At 40.1% G+C, this 21,422-nt stretch overlaps 1 protein-coding gene across 6 annotated transcripts in view; it reads right to left on the reverse strand.

Moving 5' to 3' along the window:
- GNA14 (G protein subunit alpha 14) overlaps positions 1-21,422 on the reverse strand; it is a 229,935-nt gene that overhangs the window by 98,745 nt on the left and 109,768 nt on the right. The window lies entirely within an intron of this gene.

The raw sequence follows: 21,422 nt of genomic DNA on the forward strand, positions 1-21,422 counted from the left end.
ATTATTAGAAATCAAATCAAATCCAGGTTGTGGGACATTCTACATTACCACTGTCCAGTATCTTTCAAAAATGCCAATTTATTAGAGCCCCCCAAAGAAGGTAGAGGAGATGTTAGACTTTAGAGGAGACGGAAGAAAAATGATAACCAAATATAATGCAGCATGCTTGATAGTTCCTGGCTTTAAAAGACAAATGAAAAATTAAAAACCACAAAGGACATTTTGGGGGCACATGGAGACATTTGAATGTAGATCTTATTATGGTAATATTATAGCTACAAGATAAACTTTCTTGGGTGTGAGAACAGTATTGTAGTTATGGAGGAGAATGGCCTTGTTCTGAGGAGATATATGTTCTAGGGTGACACAATATCTGCAGCTTGCTTTTATTTCCATAAAGTGTGTGAGTACATGCACACATATGCAAATAGAGGAAGAGAGTGAAAACACAAATATCACAAAATATAAGAATGGGTCAAGAGTATATGTCTGAATTTCCAGGCTGCTAAGAAAAATATCACACAATAAAGGTTGGTCTGATAGGAATTTATCGGTTCAAGGTTCCAGAATTGGGAAAACTTGTTTCCTCCAAGGGGTTCAGCACCATTCTGGCCACCCAGGAATCCTGGGGTTCCACAACAATGCCCTCCTCTTTCTCTTCCTCTACCTTTTTGGGGGAGCTCTAATAAATTGGCATTTTTGAAAGATACTGGACAGTGGTAATGTAGAATGTCCCACAACCTGGATTTGATTTGATTTCTAATAATTAGATTTCAACATTTTGGCAAAAATACATCCCTAAATACACCTTGACTTCCTGCTTGCAGCTCATCTCTGGGCCTTCTCCATAAAACCCCTAGTAGCAGGATTAAGACCCATCCTAATTCAGTTGGCCACAGGTTAACTAAAAATAACTTCTTCTAAAGGCCCCACTTCCAATGGACTCAGACCCACAGCAATGGATTCAGATTAAGAACACGTTTTTCTGGGGTACATATTTCAACCTACCATTGCACGTGACGGCTCCTTGTGTTACCCTTTCCACTTTTTTTCTGATTTTGAAACTTTTCTTTTGCAACTCGAGGGGAAAATTTATTTGAAAAAGTCCAATAAGAAATTCTTCAACCTACAGAATTAAAATTAAGGAGAAAGAGAGACACTTTACAGATATGTCCTCAACTTTTCGAGTTTGAACATAAATAACTTCTGGCAAGCTGATGTTAAAAAATTCAGAACCTTGTTTAAAGTCTCATGTTTAGATCCATGCTGGGCTGACATGAAACAGAACCCAAACAGGATTCTTTTTTCCTCTCTTCACTTGCTTTGGACGCACGACAAACTCTGTAGACCTCAGTTAGCTAGACCAAGACCAGATCTGGGTTGACCTTCAAAATATTTGAGGGTCCTTTGAGTTCTGAAATTTGACTCTAATCATACTTCTTGTAGGGTTTGAAGCTGTATATGCCCCCCCCCCCCCCCAAAGTATGTTCTTTAAGTTTATCCATTCCTGTGAGTGTAAACCCACTATAAACAGGATCTTTTGTTAAAGTTATTTCAGTTAAGCCATGGCTCAGGGTAGGTCTTAATAAGAGAACAAAATTCATAAAAAGAGAAAGAAAGCCAAAGAAGCAAGAAGCTGAAGGCAATGAAATCTGGAAGAAAAGGGAGAGACCAGCAGACACTGCCATGGGCCTCACCATGTGGCAGAGGAGTCAAGACTCACCAGCAGCAGGTCTTCAGGAAGAAAGCACCACTTCCATAATGGCTCAAAATCATAAGCTTATAAGTGGATAAGTTTCCATTGCTAAAAACCAACCCATTTTATGGTAACTGCTTTGAAAAGCTTAGCAAACGAATGTACTTCCTGAGTAGATTCAGAATGTCTTTTCCTTTCAAAATATTTTTATGGAGGCAACACTTTAGGGCTCTTTCTTCAGAGAACTTTAGATGGAACGAGTGCTTTATTTTGATACTAACCATGAATCTTCACTTACATTTTAACAGATGTATCTGAACTTGGCAGGAACACCCCCAAAGCACTCAGCCCTTAGGTAGATTCTATTGCATATTGAGGTTTTGTTCCCAGGCAATTGCCTCTGGGTATCTCACAATGGAGCAGGCTGCCATCCCAACCCAAGATGCCCCTGGGACCATGAGGGAGGCAGAGACAGAATGTCCCCTTTGCTCTTTTGTATCAGACTCCTAGGATATAATTAGGAGACCGCTCCCAGAGCAGATTTATAAGGAGTTAGGCTGGAAAGTGTCCACAGAGAAAAGTAGGGGAAGAGTGAGGCACAGCATGTTTCCGGGAGATGACTTGTGATTCTAAGATATCTGGTAAATGATAAAGCAGTCTGGCCCTTGGGAAGAGGGGAGACAGGCTTTCAGAATTAGCTTAAGTGAAGACGGGGAAAATTCTCTCCATAGTAGGGCTGCCCAATAGTGTGGAATCTCAGATCCCAAAACTACAGGTTCCTCAGAGCATTCAGAGATATTTCATCTCAAAAAAAAGGTTACTTTTAAAAACTTTTTAGTGCCAGAGGGAGTAGAGGTTTACAGAATCTTCGCAATCTGATCATGATTTTATGAAATCAGAGTTCTCTCATTTTCATTCATGAGTTTTGAGACAGGACCGCCATTCCCCCACCAGGATCTCAAACATCATCTAGTCCACATCATCACTTTACAAATGAGGAGCCACATTGGTGGTGGGCCATGACTTGCCCAATGTACCGAGCTGACGAGCCATAAGGTGCAATGCCAACTCCTGCTTTGCTCCCTGGAACAGATTGATTTTTAGATCCTAAGAGTGTCAGGGATGTGTCAAAATGTTCGTAAGACCGCATAGAAAAAAGAGGACACCCTTCTCTATCCAGGTCCCATGCCCCTCTCTACTGAAGGATGTAATTTAAAGGGACTATTCCTCACTGAGACAGCGAGGGGGTACTTTTGGGGGGAACTTGAAAGATCCCATTTACATCCCTTTTCATTGTCCTCCTATGTCATTTCCAGCTGAAGTAAACCAAACTTCTGAGCCAGGTCTGGAGAATGGAAGAGATTGGCAGTAGGGATGAGGATGGGGGTGGGCACAGGAAGAGTTAAAACTTGTAACTGCACTTGAGTCACCATTAGGTAGAATCCCCACGAGCTCTCGGGTCCTCTACTCATCGGGGGCCTGACTTCTGGGCCTTGGTGCTCCCTCCTTCAAGTCCATCGGTGCTAGTTAGAGTCAGGTGTCAACCTGGCCAGGTGAAGGCGCCTAATTCTGTTGCTGTGGACACAAGCCAATGGAACGTGAACCTCATCTGTTGCTCATTACATCTGCAGTCGGCTAGGAGGCGTGCCTGCTGCAGTGAATAATGTTTGATTTAATTGGCTGGTGCTTAAATGAGAGAACTCAATGTAGCACAGCCCAAGCAGCTCAGCATACCGCATCTCAGCACTCACAGCTCAGTCCAGGCCTTTGGAGATGCAGAAGGGAAACCACCTCGGGGAAATTGGTTGGAACCCAGAGGCCTGGAGAGAAGAGCAGCAGAGATCACCCTGTGCCTTCCCATGTAAGAAAGAACCTCAGTGGAAAGTTAGCTGCCTTTCCTCTGAAGAACTAATGAAATAAATCCCCTTTTATTAAAAGCCAATCCAATGGACTGTGCAACAGGACTGGATACAAAAACTCAGAAATGGACAGCACAATACTACCTAACTGTAATGTAATTATGTTAAAACACTGAATGAAGCTGCATGTGAGAATGACAGAGGGAGGAGGGCTGGGGACATAAATGAAATCAGAAAGAAAGATAGATGTTAAAGATTGAGATGGTATAATCTAGGAATGCCTAGAGTGTATAATAATAGTGAAATGTACAATGTACAAATTTTAAAAATGTTTTTGCATGAGGAAGAACAAAGGATTGTCATTATTGCAGGGTGTTGAAAATAGATAACTAATACTTCAAAATGTCACATTATGTGTGAGACTAAAGCAAAAAATGTTTATTTGTTACAAAATTTAGATTTTGACTAGAGCATTTCCTAATATAACTCATGTAGATAGTTTGATTGAATGTCATAAGTACTTGGAATCTCAGGTAGCACTTGAGATTTTGTTGGTTTGTCCAGAGTGATCCCCTGATGAATCCGAGAATGATTTGATCAGTGACCAGAAAAGTATTTGCAAGCCCCCTTCGGGGTATGGGGAGAGTGGGGAGAAATTCAACTTCTCCAAGTTGAATTCTTGATATTCTCACAAGCAGTGTGGACAACCAAAGCTATAGGCTGAGCCCCCAGTCTAGGGGGTTGTTCACATGAAACTTAACCCCACAAAGGATAGGTCAAGTCTACTTAAAATTTAGGCCTAAGAGTCACCCCCAAGAGAGCCTCTTTTGTTGCTCAGATGTGGCCTCGCTCTCCAGTCAATATGATGAGCAATCTCACCACCCTCCCCCTCTCTGCGTGGGACATGACTCCCAGGGGTGTGGACCTTCCTGGCAATGTGGGACAAAGATCCTGGAGTGAGCCGAGACTCAGCATCAAAGGACTGAGAAAAACCCTAGAATGAGCTGAGAATTAACATCAAGAGACTGAGAGAACCTTCTCAACCAAAAGGGGGAAGAGTAAAATGAGGCAAAGTGTCAATGGCTGAGAGATTCCAAACAGAGTCGAGAGGTTATCCTGGAGGTTATTCTTACGCATTAAGTAGATATCACCTTGTTGTTCAAGACGTAGTGGAGAGGCTGGAGGGAATTGCCTGAAAATGTAGTGCTGTGTTCCAGTAGCCATGTTTCTTGATGATGATTGAACAATGATATAGCTTTCACAATGAGACTCTGTGAATGTGAAAACCTTATGTCTGATGCTCCTTTTAGCTACTATATCAACAGAAGAGTAGAACATATGGAATAAAAATAAATAATAGGGGGAACAAATGTTAAAATAAATTCAGTTTGAAATAGTGATAAATGAAAGCGAGGGGTAAGGGGTATGGTACATATAGTTTTTTTTTCTCTGTTATCATTTTATTTCTTTTCCCATTGTCTTTTTATTTCTTTTTCTAAATCGATGCAAATGTACTAAGAAATGATGAATATGCAACTATGTGATGATATTAAGAATTACCGATTATATATGTAGAATGGAATGATTTCTAAATGCTTTGTTTGTTAATTTTTTAATTAATAAAAAATAAAAAAAATAAAAATAAAAAAAAGTAAACAGAAAAAAAAAACGCCAATCCATCTCTGGCGTATTGCATTCCAGCAGCTAGCAAACTAGAACACCACCCGTTTCCATCCCTGTCCTCCATCCTCCGAAAGGCCCATGCCCAGGGCCACAGTGAGCTGCTGATCTGATTAAAGTCATTCACATCGAGGTCTGGATAAAGAATGAATGAGGGTGCAGGTGTAGTTTAGTGGTTAGAATTCCCGCCTTCCATGCGGGAGACATAGGTTCGATTCCCGGACCATGCACCCCCCCCCAAAAAAGAATGAGTCTGGAGCTTGTGTTTTAAGAATTCAGTTAAACCTTAAGGCCTCTCACTGGTCATGTGACAGATGCTCCCCAAAGGCAAAGGGTAGATGAATGAATGATGTAAGGACAGTGTCTGTGTGCCGCCTGCCCGCTCCCTCCCGACAGCGACCCCCGAGCCGCACACACACCTTCCCACCCCCGCTGCCCACCTCACTCTGTCAAGTGTTCCCCGCCTGTGTAAAACAGAAGCGCCCCTATCTATCTAGTTTGCATACATATGAATGCAAAAATATTTCTGGAAGAAAATATTCCGGAATTTAACAAAAATCTGCAATAACCTAAATAATACCCACTCCCTAAAATAAGTTAATGATGTAGATTTAAAGTAGCTATTAAAGAGAACGGGGGAGTTTTAGCCATTTGTTTCAAAGGCACCACTCATAAATTCTTCAATTGCTAATATTTATTTTTTTAATTAAAATTCAATGCTTAGATGGCATTTTTTAACTGCAGAGAAGTAAAAAGAAGAAAACGAAAATGATTCCTGTATAATAACTCTACTGGGATAACCACAACGCACATTTTTAAAAAGTAAACCAGATATAACATTGGAAAAATCAAACATCTGAGCCTGGGACAAAATGAAACATTAACTGCCCCTCTCTATTGCCTCCTACAGGCCCTCTTTCTCAAAGGTAATTGTGGTTTATAGTTTGTTGTTATTCTTTCTTGAAAAAGTAATATATAAATATATTCAGGTATTTTTTCTTTTCGAAGGGATCTTACTACATTTACACACACAAACATTTCTTACTGCACCTCACATTTCTCACTGATTGCATAGTTTGGTGATCTGTCCATAACAGTATCCAAAGCTCTCCATCACTCTTTTTAAAATTAAAGCATTTGAACGCTCCAGCTAAACTGAGTCCCATTTATACCACTGTCAGAATAGACTCTGCAGATTTTATTTCTCTCTCCTGACTCTTTGGCACTGGCTAGAAGGTCACTGTCATGTTGTGGCTATTTCAATTTGCAAAACAAATTTGAAGTCATCTTTGGCTTGTTTACTTCTCTCTCCTAGGGAAATAAAAGAAAATAAAAAATATTCCCCATGCAACCATTTCAAATCCATTCACCAGGAAGCTCTTCAATCCTCAGACTTCATCCAGCAGATGTGCTAATCCTGACAGTTCTCTGTTTCTTTTCATTACAGGCCCCCCTTGTGTAAATATTGGTAGAGATAACGCTGACCATTTCCTGAGCTAGTTTGATTCCAGCCGGGGGAAGGGGATTAACAAAAGTGGCCAGGAGTAGAGATTTGGACGCAGACAACTCTCCATTCACTGCTTTAATAATCAAACCTTTAAATGAAAACGCAGGACTGCATGTGGCCTCATTTACCCAAGATGAATAAGAGGGGGGCAGGGAACAAAACGGTTACCAACTCTGAGTTTTCTGCTCTGACATAACTGTGTGATATTGGGGAAGTTACTAATCCCCCATAAACCTCAGTTTCTATATCTCTAAGGTGGGGATAACTGATAGAATCCACATTGAAGAAATGCCTAGGGTAAAATGATATATTTTCAGTAAAGCCTGTCCTACGGTGCTTGACACAAAGTCACTCTGATTTTTGTGCCCAGTGGTACTTAGGGAGCGCAAGATGTGCAGGAAGAGACACCCCGTTAGAGGTGCTCTGACACAGGTGACAAACAGAGCTCACGCTTCTTCTGCACGTGCAGTCACTCTGCCTAGGGAGGCAAGTTAATTGGGTAACACTCCTGGCCTCTGGTGCCCTGAGGCCCCCCCGGGGGTGAGGCCCAGAGCCTTCCAGAACTAATGATTACCTGACAAGTGTGTCTATCCCATTCGGGCACTCAACAGTAAAAAGTTCACACGGCTCCTCTTAGCTTCATCACTAATAAACGTGGTATTTTCATTGCCACATTCCTTATTTCTTTGTGTTGTTTCCTAATTACTTTAGAACTCAGTAGTATTATTATTCGTGCACAATCCATTCTTTCCTTTTTTTTTTTTTTTGGTCCTGTGGGATTCCAAAACAGCTGTCTGAATGCTCATCTTGAAAGAAGTCATTGCCACTGAACTTTCACAAAAAGAGAACATCTGCAGTTCACAGAGTGCTCTTCGAGAGCTGATCGTGGCCATTTCCAAGCTTCTCACACAGGATTTAGAGCCCATGACCACTCAAGGCTTTTATAATTTTCATAAAATGAAAAGGTGAGTCCAAGAAATATTGCAACTAAAAAGCAATACATCCAATTTCCAAAAATTTCTTTGGAAAAAAGAAAAATATGTCCATGTGGACTCCCTATTGTTTTTCGCCCGATATTTCCCAAAGGTAAGGAGGCAAACTCAACAAATTATCCTGTGGGAGATGGGCTGAGCCATCCTCTGAAACTGTGGATATCGCCCCTGGACAAGCTCTCAGATAGCTGTGGATTTATGATACCCTAACTTGGGCTTTTATGTCATTTTGGAAACATTTATTGAACCCAAAGGGATGCAAAGATAAATAAGGCATTATTCCTAAGTTTAAAGAACTCTTAGAAATGAAGAGATACATAAATAAAGAATTTTAATATACTAAGGAGAATGAAAGATATTATAGGTTCTCTGGAATGAGTACCTAACCCCAAGGAAGAGTGGAAGGAGGCGGTTGTGACAATGTTTTTCATGGAATTGGATGTCTTATTCAAGATGAATAAATGAACTTAGCTTTTTATAAGTGCCAGGGTAATAGGTGGCAGGACACACCAGATGGAGAACATGAGGCATGAGATAGACAGGGGACTACCATCCACTAGGGAAGGGAGAGGAGACTGGACAGTTTGTCAGAGACAAGTTCATGAAAGACCAAACTGTGGCTTCAGGGTCACATACATTAGCTCATAAAATGATCAAAGTTCTTTGCCCCAGAAATTTATTCTTCAATAGATAGGCTCTTGGCAAATTGGCCTGCATCAATGTCAGGAGCTGGAGATACAAGGGTATGTAAAAAGAAGACATGGTCCCTGGCCATCAAGGAGCCAAGGACCCAGTAGGATGAACAAGTTTTAACTAGACAAAGAGAGAGAGGAAGAGCAGAGAGAACATGTGCATAGTCCGGGGTTTGAAGGAGCATCTTGAATACTAGGGACCAAAGAAAAGAGGCTACTGTGGCTGGGACTCAAGGAGCAAGTAGCAAAACAAGGGGGGCAAGGTGAAGAGTTGCTGCTGCAAACATCCCAGTAAAATGCCAAAACTAAGATGCTACAACTTGAAAATTCTGACGCTGTTCACCTGGAATTCACACTGTTTCTGGAGATTTCTCCAATGTCACATTCGGAGAGAAAGATTCAGGCCAAGCCAGGTCCTCTGCTGGCCCTGGATGTTCACCTGCTTTAATCTACCCAGACAACTGGCCTTGTTTTAAGGAAAGCCATTGAAAACTCTGTCCACCCATTTATAAGAGACACGTTGTTACCATTGTAGAGTGGTTTATTTTTTCTGTCTGGCCAGAGATGACCTTAGTCACAGGCAGCAAAGAAATGAGATGACATCCTTCCTATCCTCCAGGCAAGGTCAAATCCACCCTAAATTTGGGTATGAAGCCCCTTCTATCACAGCTTTGTTTCTTGCTTCCAGGCAGGTGGTATTTCTGCAGCACTCTGTTGGCATGTTAGATGTTAACATGGATGGCTAATAGTGTCTCATGGTGATTTCCACCTAGAAAACCCAACCCACAGGCATAGTAGTCATTTCTTGAATAAATTAAGTGAATGGCATAAGATAAAATGAAAAGCTGAGTCCAAGAACAGGTAAAATGTGCCAACTACTCTAGAATGCTAAAGCTTCAAGGATTGAATGATCTATTTCCCTGGAAGAAGGGATCCCTGTTCCATGAGTGAAGACTTTCCAGGTCCCCAAGTCCTCAGTGACTCTGTGCCCCATGCTCCTAGGGCCTGTGCCCCCTGCCTCTCTTAGAGCTCATTCCATCCCTTCCTTTAATGACCCACTCGGGCATTAAGGACCTCACTCTATTCATCTTTGTTTCCTCAAACCCTCAACGGTGATAAAAATATATATATAGCTACTTGTTGAAAGAACAAAATATATATAAGAACCGTAATTTAATCTTATTTAAAAGTGTGATATTATAATCATCTTCATCTCTCTAAGGTTACTAATGTGTCCTTAAGCTGAATCCAGATCCCTGTGGTCTAATTTAAATATTTTTTTTCCTCTCCAGGGAACATGCCGCCTTGCTGAGTATCTTAAAGGAGGCACTGTTCCATATTGATAATTCCAATTCCATTTGGGCCTTTCTCAGGATCCCCTAAGTTCAGAGGGAATTGTGCAGGGAGGTGCAGGAACCCTGGCTCCACCATTCATCTCTTCTTGCCAGCTTCAGTGTGCCTCTTTATCCACTCCCCTCCTCCCTCTCCCTCTTCTTCTCACTGCCTTCCTGGGTCTCAGAATGAGTCACTTCTTTATTAGCTCTAGTCTCAGCTGCGTCTCTCCTTCCCTCCCCCTACTCCCATCAGCAGGTGAGACCTACTATTCTTGGAAGATGCTATGACGGGTTTTTCCTCTTCACAATGACAAAACCCAGGCCCCTGGTTTTGGCAGCCTAGAGGGGAGTCCTGGGAGTCTTCAGGATAGGGTGGGGGCCATAATGACTTTGTGAGACGTTAAATGCTCAAAGATCTTGCCAAAGATTCTTTCTCAAGTCCCCTAACCTCTTCACACCCTCAATTTTAAAGGACTCAAACGACTTGAAATACACTGTATGAATGCTTCCTTATCTTCCTATCACTCTGGTCTGAGGTTGAGGAACCTTCTTGCCCTCAGATGCTGGTTCTGATGTGGAGATGTCTGAGCACAGCAGGAGATGCAGACATCAACATCCACAGAAGTGGGACCATTCATTCATCTACTCATTCAAAACTCAGGTATTAAGAACCTGCTCTCAGGTGCATGGGTGGGTCAGTGGTAGCATGAGTGCCTTACATGAGGGAGACCTGGGTTTGATTTCAAGACCATCCATCCCCCCCCCCCCCAAAAATGAACCTGCTCTCTTCAAGGCACCATATTAGGCTAAGAAGATACAAAAACAAGTAAAAGAAGACCCTTCATTGACCTCAGGGAGGGGTGGGGATGAATCTGCAAACAACACATTTGAGGAGCATGGATTTCTTCATTGCAAGTCGTATTTATGTGTCTTTCCAGTTTTTATCCTGGTATAAATACTTTTTTTTACCATATTTGTAAAGAATTCTTTGATTATATGAAGCGAAATAACCTATATCGATATATTAAAAGTTACGCTTTCAGGATACAGCAGAATATGACTTCTTGCTTCTGAAGGTAGGTTAGCTACAGGATTAAGTTTTTTGTAATATCATCAGGAACCAAAATAGACCTCAATTAAGGAAGGAAATAAACACATTAGCGCTATAGTGATATGCTCCAACTGCTGAAGATGTAGACGCCAGGACAGGAATTTAATTTCGCATTAACTGTTGTCCCATTCTAGTAAACCAAAGGCTAACTTGACCTTGGAAAGAAAGACCTTCCTTGTTTGGGATAATTACAAACATTGTGGAGGGCTCCAGAAACAAACTAATCCAATACATGATGACAACGATGATAAAAACAAAAACACCTAAATGAAGCCTCCACACAACTCAACAGAGAAGATATTCCATATTAAACAAAGCAGAGATACAACAAAATGGGCAGGAGTTGTGGACTTGGATGGATGTTGGCCAACCATGATGGTATCCTTCATTTCCTATCACTCAACCACTCCTACTGCCCTCAGTTTCGTTTTTTTTCTCTCCCACGGGCAGGCACTGGGAATCAAACCCGGGTCTCTGGCATGGTAGCGAGGATTCTGCCTGCTGAGGGACCGTGGCCTGCCCATGCCCTCAGTTTTAAAGGAACGGAATGAACTCAAAGGAATCTAAAGTATAAGCAGAGTTTTCCAACCTCTTTGCAGCTAACTCCACCTTACATAAATATTAAAATGTTCAGAAGACTTGAGTCTTTTTTTTTAAAGAAAATTTAGAAAAATAGTCATCCTCCAACCCTCAATAAGTTGTACAACCACACACACACAATGACAAACACCCTGCTAACCTGAAAATGCACAAGTTTAACCAATATAAGTGCCAAAATATTTTAAAATTTGATCAGGGAAAATATTACAATAGTAACAATGTGAAAGCTATGTACATTACTTTTGATCATTCATAATTAAGTTTGACAGAATTTAGTGTCAGAAATTAAGATAAAGTATGTGAGATAAAAAAGTCTCAAAGCTCCCTCAAAACATTTTACTTTTTCCATTGGCACATCATTTTAAACTCTCCTGGCTACCGGTCAATGTGGCTTTTACTCTAAAGGTAGGTTTACTGGTAAAAACCTTTAACAATGTGTTTCTGCTGGATTAGTTACTATCTTTTTAGCTGCTAAAACAAATACCGTACAATGGGCTGACTTAACAGGGATTTATTGGCTCATGGTTTTAGAGGCTAGAAGGTTTGCTTCCTCCTCGGGTCACGATCTTCTGGCTGGCTGGCAATCTTTGGGGTTCCTTGGCTTTTCTGTCACATGGCAATGCACATGGCAGCATCTTGTCCTTTCTATTCTGGGTTCTGCTGACTTCCAGCTTTTGCTCTATGGTCTTCTCTAAAAGGACTCTAGTAACAGTACTAAGACCCATCCTATTTCAGGTGGCCACAACTTAAATGAAAAATAACATCTACAAAAGGTCTTATTTACAATGGGTTCACATTCATGGGGGGTAGATTAAGATTAAGAACATGTTTGGGGGTACTACAGTAATTGTATCCCAGTAGCTCGCCCCCTCCCCCAAAGTTCCCAATACAGAGAGGATGGTTTCTAGAATATTTGACTCAAGGTAATATTGCAGAGCTCAAACCAGTTAATAAGAAAATCTGCCTCTAAATTCAATATTATCAGATGAACACAGATTCCTTGCCATGGCTCCAAAGCAAACCCATATGGGAATTCACCTCTCGTGCATGCTTATGGCGTCCATTAATTGGTATAGTAACTGGGTGTTTAGAAAAGGCAATTTTGAGATGAAAGCAGTATTGACACATCTCTATTACGTCTCTCCCATAATAAAATGAGAGTACAGCTCTACTATGAGGAGAAAGTAAATTAAAAAAGGATTTTGGATGTAATAAGAATATTATTAGCATCACCAAATAGGATTCTAGCCTTTATTAAAAACATTTCAGTTAGGAAGGTGTTTCACAATGCATCTTTTTAATGTTAGGTTAACCATAGAGTTAGTAGAATTATTTGCAATTTAAAAGACTCGGGACAAATATTTCATATATATTGACGGATGGATAGATAGACGTTCAAATAGATGGATGGTCACACTAGTTCCTGGATTTTTGTAATTTTGTGGAATTTTCCCTTTCCATCAAATTTTTCACTACTTTTCTTTGGATGTGTTGGGCTCATATCTGGCTATTAAGTGGGGGAAGAAATGAACAGCTCAATGGTCAAATCATCTCATTATATCAGTGACCCCAAACTTTCCTCATCTCCCGATTCAGGATAAAAGGGTGGTGGTGGTCAGGTTTAGTTGTGATGGCAACTAAGGAGAAAACAAATCCTTTCTATTCCATTTCTTCTCATTTTTCAAATTTCTACATTCTAAGCTCTGATTATTGCAATTTTCACACTAAAATAAGCACTGATTAATCAGAGAAATAAGAGATAAATAGAACAACTTAAGCCTAAGCTTCTGGTGGAGTACTGTGTTGCGTTGTTGTTGAAACACCAACTAGAACTCTAAGTTCTTAGCAAGGGGAAAAATGTACCACACAATTTTCAATAACATGGGAAGAAGGGTCCTGAATTTAACATCTGCTACAGAGCCAAGAACTCTGTGCTAAAGCCAAAGCCTGAACCTCACTCTTCTGAAAGTCTCCTACAGAATCTGACTTTTCAGATTGGATGAGGAAGTGGGACAAAATATATTCAAACAGATGTTTTAAAAATTAGAAAATAAGAGTGCCTTAAAATTCTTCAAGTCCTGAGAAACTCTTCTATCAAAAGTGACATGAATTGACCTTTTTCACTTTTCTGTACGAACTTCTTCATGTGAGTCTTTGACCAACTCTACTGATTTCTGAAAATCAAAAGTTTAACTGGAAGAATTATCTACAAATAGATATGAGACATTAAGGCTCTTTTTGCGTTTTTTTTTTTAAAAAAAAACATTCTCAATGTAAAGGATTTTCATGCAGAAAACTACAAATTATTATGAAAAGAAATTAAAGAAAACAAGTAAATGGAAGGATATTCCATACTCATCCATGGATTGGAATAATTAATATAGTTAAGATGTTAAGTCTACCCACAGTGACTTACAGATTTAATGCAACCCAGTCAAAATTCCCACAGATTTCTTCATGGTATGGAAAAGCTAATCATCAAACTCATATGGAAGGGCAAGGAACCATGAATAGCCAAAAACATCTTGGGGAAAAAAAAGAACAGTGGAGGACTCATACTTCTCAATCAGAAAAGTTATTATGAAGCTACTGTAATGGCAACAGTGTGGTACTGGCACAAGGACAGACATATAGACTAATGCAATAGAATTAAGAGTGCAGAAATAAACTTGCGCATCTACAGCCAAGTGACTTTTTGAGGAGAGTGCCAAGTTTATTCAGTGGGAAAGAACAGTCTCTTCAACAATGTGCTGGGAAAACTGAATATTCACATTGTGACGGTTTGAAGCTATTATGTACCCCAGAAAAGTCATGCCCTTTAATCCTCATTCAATATTGCTGAATGGGATCTTTCTCATTGTTTCCCTGGAGATGTGACCCATCCAATTAGGGGTGGTAACGTTTGATTAGATGGTTTCCAAGGAGATGTATCTCCACCCATTCAAGGTGGGGTTGCTTACTGGAACCTTTTTAAGAGGGACCCATTTTGGAAAAAGCTGTAGAGCCACCAGAACCAACAGAGCCCACACACCCAGAGACCTCTGGAACAGAAGGAAAATGCCCCTGGAGAAGCCTTGTAAAATGAGGTGAGAAAGCTAGCAGACACCAAGTGCCCTCCCAGCTAGAGAGAAAGCCCAAACTTCATTAGCGCTTTCTTTGGAGTTAAGGTATTTTTTTTCTGGGTGCCTTAATTTGGACATTTTCATGGCCTTAGAACTGTAAACTTGCAACTGAATAAATTCCCTTTTTAAAAGCCATTCCATTTCTGGTATATTGCAATTCCAACAGCTTTAGCAAACTAAAATCTAGATGCAAAAGAATGAAAGTAGACATTTACCTCACACCATGTAGAAAAATTAAATAAAAATAGAGGAATGACTTAAATATAAGAGCTAAAACTACAAAACTCTTTAGAAGAAGACATAGGGAAATATCTTCAGGACCTTGTGGTAGGCAATGGTTTCTTGACTTTATACTCAAAGCACAAGCAACAAAAGAAAAATATAGATATATTGGATGTCATCCAAATTAAACACTTTTGTACAAAGGGCATTACAAAAAAAGTGAAAAGATAACCTAGAGAATGGGATAAAATATTTGGAAGCCATATAACTGATAAAGGTTTAATATACCGAATATATAAAGAACTCCTACAACTCAATAACAAAAAGAGAAACCACCCAATTACAAAAATGGTCAAGGACTTGAATGGACATTTCCCCTAAGAAGATATAAAAATGGCCAATAAGCACATGAAAAGATGTTCAGTCTCATGAGGCACTAGGGAAATGCAAATCAAAACCACTATGAGATACATTTCACATGCACTAGAATGGCTATTAATAGAAAAATGGAAAAATAAGTGCTGGTGAGGATGTGGAGAAATAGGAGCTTTAGTCCATTGATGGTGGGAATATAAAATGGTGCAGCTGCTGTGGCAAACAGTCTGGTGGTTCCTCAAAAGTTAAGCATAGAACTACCATATGGTTCCGCAATCCCACTTCTAGGTACATGCCCCAAATAATAAAAGGCAGGGACTTGCACAGATACTTGTACGCCAATGTTCATAGCAGCATTATACGCAGTAGCCCAAAAGCAACCCATCAGCAAATGATGGATTAAAAAAACATGGTATATACATACAATAAAATGTTATTCAGTCCTAAAAAGGCATAAAGTTCTGATACATGCAACAACATGGACAAACCTTGAAAACATGGTACTGAGTGAAATTAGCCAGACATAAAAGGACATATACTGTATGATTCCACTTATATGAAATAGCCAAAATACACAAATTCATAGAGAAAGAAAGCATCTGTAGACTTTAGGAGGAGGGAGAAAGGGGAGTTAATGCATATTGGGTGTAGGGTTTTTGTTTGGGGTGATGGGAAAGTTCTGGTCATGGATGGTGGGTAGGACTGATCTCACTGAACAGTATGTTTGGAGGTGCCTGAGATGGAAAGTTCACATTATGCATATGTTTCTACAAGTAAAAACTTGTAGACAGAGACTAAAGAGACAAAAACTAAATGCAGAACATGGTCCTAGATCAGATCAAATAATGGAGGGGAAAAAAAGCCCAAAAGTACGTTATCGGAACATATGAAAACAATATAGACTGAAAGCTTTATATCAGTGTTAAATTTCCTGAGCTTGATAACTTTACTGAAGGTGGGTACATAAGTGAATTTCCTCATTCTTAGGAAAAGTACATGGAAGTATTAAATGTTCAAGGAGCATGAGGTATACAACCTTTTTTCAAATGTTTAGAAAATAGATGAAAAGATAGTGAGAGAGAGAAAATGATACGGCAAATGTAGCAAAGTGTTAAAAGTTGGTTGATCTGGGTATCTGGGTGGGGGAGTATGTTGGAATTCTCAATATGGGTTTTACATTATTTTTTCAACTGTCGTATAAGCTTGAAATTATTTCACAATAAAAGTTTTATTTTTTAAAAAGCACTCCCTTTGTGATCCTGTCCCATCAATATTAGACTTTCTTATTTAAAGTTAGAGAATTGATGCTGAAGTCTTACACCTGATGAACTGCCATCTTAAAAAAAAATGTGTCAATGATGAGTCCAAATATGTAGCTACTTAGCTTCCTCATGTAATGTCTCTACTCACAAAACAAAATTTAAGATTTTTTATTATAAACAGACCTACGCTTGGGCACATTATCAACATAACCTGCATCCTGATTTTTTTCTTCACTGATTAAAAATGATAATTTTTCCATGTAGCAACAGTAGGAAAGGAGGAAGAGAGGGTGCCACTGATGTGTCCTCGAGAGGATGAGATGCAGCACCTTTCTCTGCCCTGTTCCGTTACTGGAAGCCCCTCAGCCTGCTGCCACACTAGACAGGCGAGATTCAAAAGGAACCAAAAGGGCAGTGCAGTGGTAGCTCAGTGGCAGAATCCTCGCCCGCCATGCCGTAGACCCAGGTTCGATTCTAGGAACCTGCCCATGCCAAAAAATAGTAATCATAAATAAAAACAAAAGGAACCAAAGGCAGAAGCTGCCCTTGATTCAAAGCTGCCACCTGGAGCTGCTGTCAAGGCCACCCTCATCTAATCTAACCACACGAGCCCTGCATGGCTGAACAAAACAAACATCCTCAATGCTGGCCACTCAATTTACCTTTGGGTGGAAATTAATTAGGTCATCCAGCAGAAAGATTACCTGAAAACTCCTGCTGGTATGGAAATGATTGCTTGGAATCCTTTTGGAAAGGTCAGTAGGAAAGCAGTATCCAAAATGAACACCTCCAAATAAAGGGCAGACACATCTATCAGTGATTCGCAACCTTGGCTGCACAATCGAAATCACCCCAGGAAGTTAAAAAAAAAAAAAGTCACCCCCAAATGCTCCAGCTGCATTCCAGGCCTCTTAATTTGCAATCTCTGGGTCTGGTACCACTGGACAAGCCCATAAAAGCTTGCTGGGTGGGGGTGGGGGTGGGGGACGCTCCCCAGGGGATTCCAATGTACAGCCAGGGATGTGTCTTTGTTTTCGACTTTCTATTGACCGATAAACTCTGCAGTCAGCAAAGGAGCAACTTCAAGGGTCTGAAGCCCAAGATCCTGGAGGAACTGATGACAAAGGCATCCATTTACTCAAATACAGGACCTGCAAATCCTCAAACAGAAGGAGCAGAAGCCCTGAGAGCCAGTTTGATTCAGGAGATTCAGGAAAAAAGATTCAGTTGTGGTCGGCTGGATGGCCATGTTCACAGACTCAATTGAGACTGAATTCAGCAACAATTTCTATTCAGAAGGGAAATTCAAACCTCAGACTGCTAGAAGAATTGTAGTCTAAATTAGGTCCTTGGAGTGGAAGAGCAGCAAAATAATCCTCTTCCTGTTTATCTCTCCTTTTCCATTTTGTTGTTTGGCTTTAAAGATGAGCCCTTATAATTCAATTTGGCTAAGTTGCATGTCGTATGAAGTGACCTCAGTGTAGTTAAGAATTCCTGAAAGTAGGAGGACAGGGAAGAAGCTGGGGTCAGCTGCTGAGAGAGCTAGTTAATCACCTTCTCTTTTCTAGAAATCACTGGCTTTGGAGAAGCCAGGCAGCGCTGTTCTTTGCCTTTGGGAAATTCTGTATTGAAATCTTCCAAGCAGATTCTGCAGATCCAGTAAGGGGATCAAAAAGATTTCCCTCATTGTAGGACAAGACTAGAATTAGAATGTCCCTAGTTCCAGACGTTGCAAATGGTAAAAAAATATAAAGCTCTGCTGGCTTCAGTGGGCTCGTCACCAGTAAACATGAGTTATAAGCTAGCTCAGACTTAGGAGCTTTGCTACTGAGCACATGTCTTTGGAATATTTATCTGAAAAGTCATAAATTCTAATGTGCACTCATAACGCACGCCTGTAAGACATTCATAAAAATTAAGGCTTATCACAGAGTGAGCAAGTATGTATGAATCATTTCTTTAAAAAAACAGCCGGCAAAGTATGAGAAATAATCTCAGGGCTATATCTTAATTGAAAAAACATGTTGGTGAAAACCCAGATGCTGGAGTAAATTTCTGATAAATTTCCTTTAATAAGCTGCCTTTTAGCTAATAGGCAAAGATTTCCAATCACCTCACTGAACAATACTCTCACTAAAATTTAAAATAAATCTCTCTCAAGTCATTTTTAATTCCCTTCTACATACTTTTAAAGTGTTTCCAGCTCTGAAAGAAACAGATAATGGAAATAAATTCTCAGCAATAAGAAATGAGAGAAGGATTATACCATTACGAAAATAAAAGCTATTAAGGTTTTTCTCTCCTCCCTTTCTTAACTATTCGATTTGTTTAAGTTATGCCATACTTTGTAAAGAAGTTAACATATATGTTGCTTCTTATGCTAATTACTACTGGAACACTAATCGTTTTTGAGCGTACTCAGAACACACTCCTAAAGACAGCACCTTGTCACGTTTTGTGTTTGGAACCAGAACTAGGACACAGAGAAAATTATCTGGAAAACAACAGAAAAGGAATGGATGAATGCGAGCTAAACAAGTAGAGGCAATAATGAGTCCATTTTTGGTTTTGAACTTGTCCCAGTGATAACCTTACATTTCTCCAGTGCCTTTTCATTTATAAAGCACTTCCTTTTGCACACATTGGCTTATGAAGGAGACAGAGGCTATGTCATCTGAATTTAGTGGAAGGGGATATGGAAGACCTGAGAGGTGACCCAGCATTCCCCAGGCCCAACAGCTGGCAAACTATGGCCCTTGGGCCAAATGCCCTCGCAGGCTGGTTTTGTGCAGCCCGTGTAAATAGCTTTAACATTTTGTAAATAAAGTTTACAAACCAAATGATGCTCTCTGGCTCGCATGACATCTATGGCTGCTTATGCGCTACACTGGCAGAGCTGAGCAGTTGCAATGGAGACTGTGTGGCCCACAAAGTCTAAAATGTTTCCTCTTTGGCCCGTTACAGAATAGTTCCCCAACTTCTGCCCTAAACCCACAGGGGAGCTATGAGCACAGCCCAAATGTTTGGGAAACAGTCCAGAGTTCTTTCCACTCAATCTTCTGCCTCTCCATAAGCATTTCAGAATGTGGTTCATTCCAGGCATATGTTTGGGGGGGTGAGAGGAATTTATTGAGCATGATTCCAAGTGTTTGACGTAGAAAGAAAGAATGCACTGAGACAGGAGACAGGTACAGGAAATGACAAAGGCAAGTAGACATGGCCTTTTGTAGAAGAATGAAGATCCAAAGAAAAGGGGAAAGTGGTAGGATGTCAAACCCCATAAACCCTTTTTGCTTAAAATATAAATTCAGAGTACCTCTAGAAGATCTTGAGGTTAAAAAAAAGAAGAAGAAGCCTTGATTGCTAAACTGACTGGGTTTTACAAACACATGCTGCAAAGTCAAGCAGAGCTGACTTACGCTTGAGCCTTTTCTTCCTAATAGATCTATTTACAAATAAATTTTTCACCTATGAATTCCAAGCCTCTCCTAGTCAATCTGCCATAACTGATAAACAAATTATGTTTTACAACAGAAGAGGAGAGCGGAACTAAAATCGTGACAAGGGCATTCCTTCCATACCTCATCTCATGAAATAACTTTCAGTCTCTGTAGAAGACCTAATTCCAAAAATACATTGTATAAGGCAACTAAAACATTAGTTGTATGCTTTCAGAAAGGATGCAATGCATGTAGTCAAAACCAACACACAAAGGAATCATCACCATCATTTCTAGAATCTTCCAATGGTTTGATATGACATCAGCCAGACTATGAGGACCTCACCCCAGACACTTTTCAGCATAACACTTCCCCCACGCATCCCCTTTTATTTTTTTTCAGCATAACAGTACTGGAGGTTGAGACTGCAGATAAGACATGTTCCTTCACTTCCTCAAGATTGCGAGGAAACAGCAGTAAAGACATGAGGTTCTACACAGAAATGCAAGTGTAAGTCTACAATTCTATACTATGTAATCTAGCATCTGAATAATAAAAAAAATCAAAATCGTTTAACTGCTTTGAAACTCCTTATACTTTATATGCATAAAAGATACATTCATACAGTTGCCACAAGTTTATGATGAGGTTGTCTTTGGGGTCCACACTAAAGTCCATGCAATTCTGGCATTTTTCTAACTAAATCATTTTTTAATAGAGCCCTGAGGGACCCATCGTCCATAAAACTTCTCTATCATCATATCATGTTCTAACGGGATCAATTATTTTAAGTATACTCTCTTTCTAATCTAGATCCTTAAGAACGTCAGACAGTATTATTCTCCCGTGGATTTCCATTCCAACATACCACATCAAATTTTATGCCTCCTTCTATCTCATTATTTTCCAATGGTCTTAAATAGATTTGTATTTTAAATAATTGGTGGTTGGTGGTGATAGGTAAGCAAATTCTAGTGTAACACCATCATTTTATGAGTACGCTGCTCGTTGGGACATGAGCCCTGCTCTCATAAATTATCCTTTAGTCCCTGAGAAGGGCTGGCTCCCAAAATAAGCAAACAAAACCAACTGATTGCTCTGACTAGTGTGTAGGGCATTTATGAAAATAGTTTCTAAGATCAGGAATTCCTGAAAAGCTGGTCATTGTAACCTCAAACTGCCATTGCTTCAATTGAGAAATTAACTCAAGATCTTCCTTTTCTCTACACCTGAAATCAGCAACAGGAATGACTACCCAAACTTCTGAATCCCTGCACACTTGATAATGTCAAGCTGACCACCGTGGTGGAAGTCCTGCAGAAATAGGAACACGAGGACCAACTAAAGTCATCAGAGCAAGGCTGGAAAACACTCTTTTTACATGCCTCTGGAGTAAAGTTGGTAAGGTGCCTCAAGAGCTCCTTTTGGCATCTTACCAACATGCTCAGGAACTCATTCTCTTTAAAGTAGCGTGCTAACCGAAGCGAAGAGGCATGCATTCACACACAGGCAAACACCCACAAAGCACTT

Source organism: Tamandua tetradactyla, chromosome 2, assembly GCF_023851605.1.
Source record: "Tamandua tetradactyla isolate mTamTet1 chromosome 2, mTamTet1.pri, whole genome shotgun sequence".
Lineage (NCBI taxonomy): Eukaryota > Metazoa > Chordata > Mammalia > Pilosa > Myrmecophagidae > Tamandua > Tamandua tetradactyla.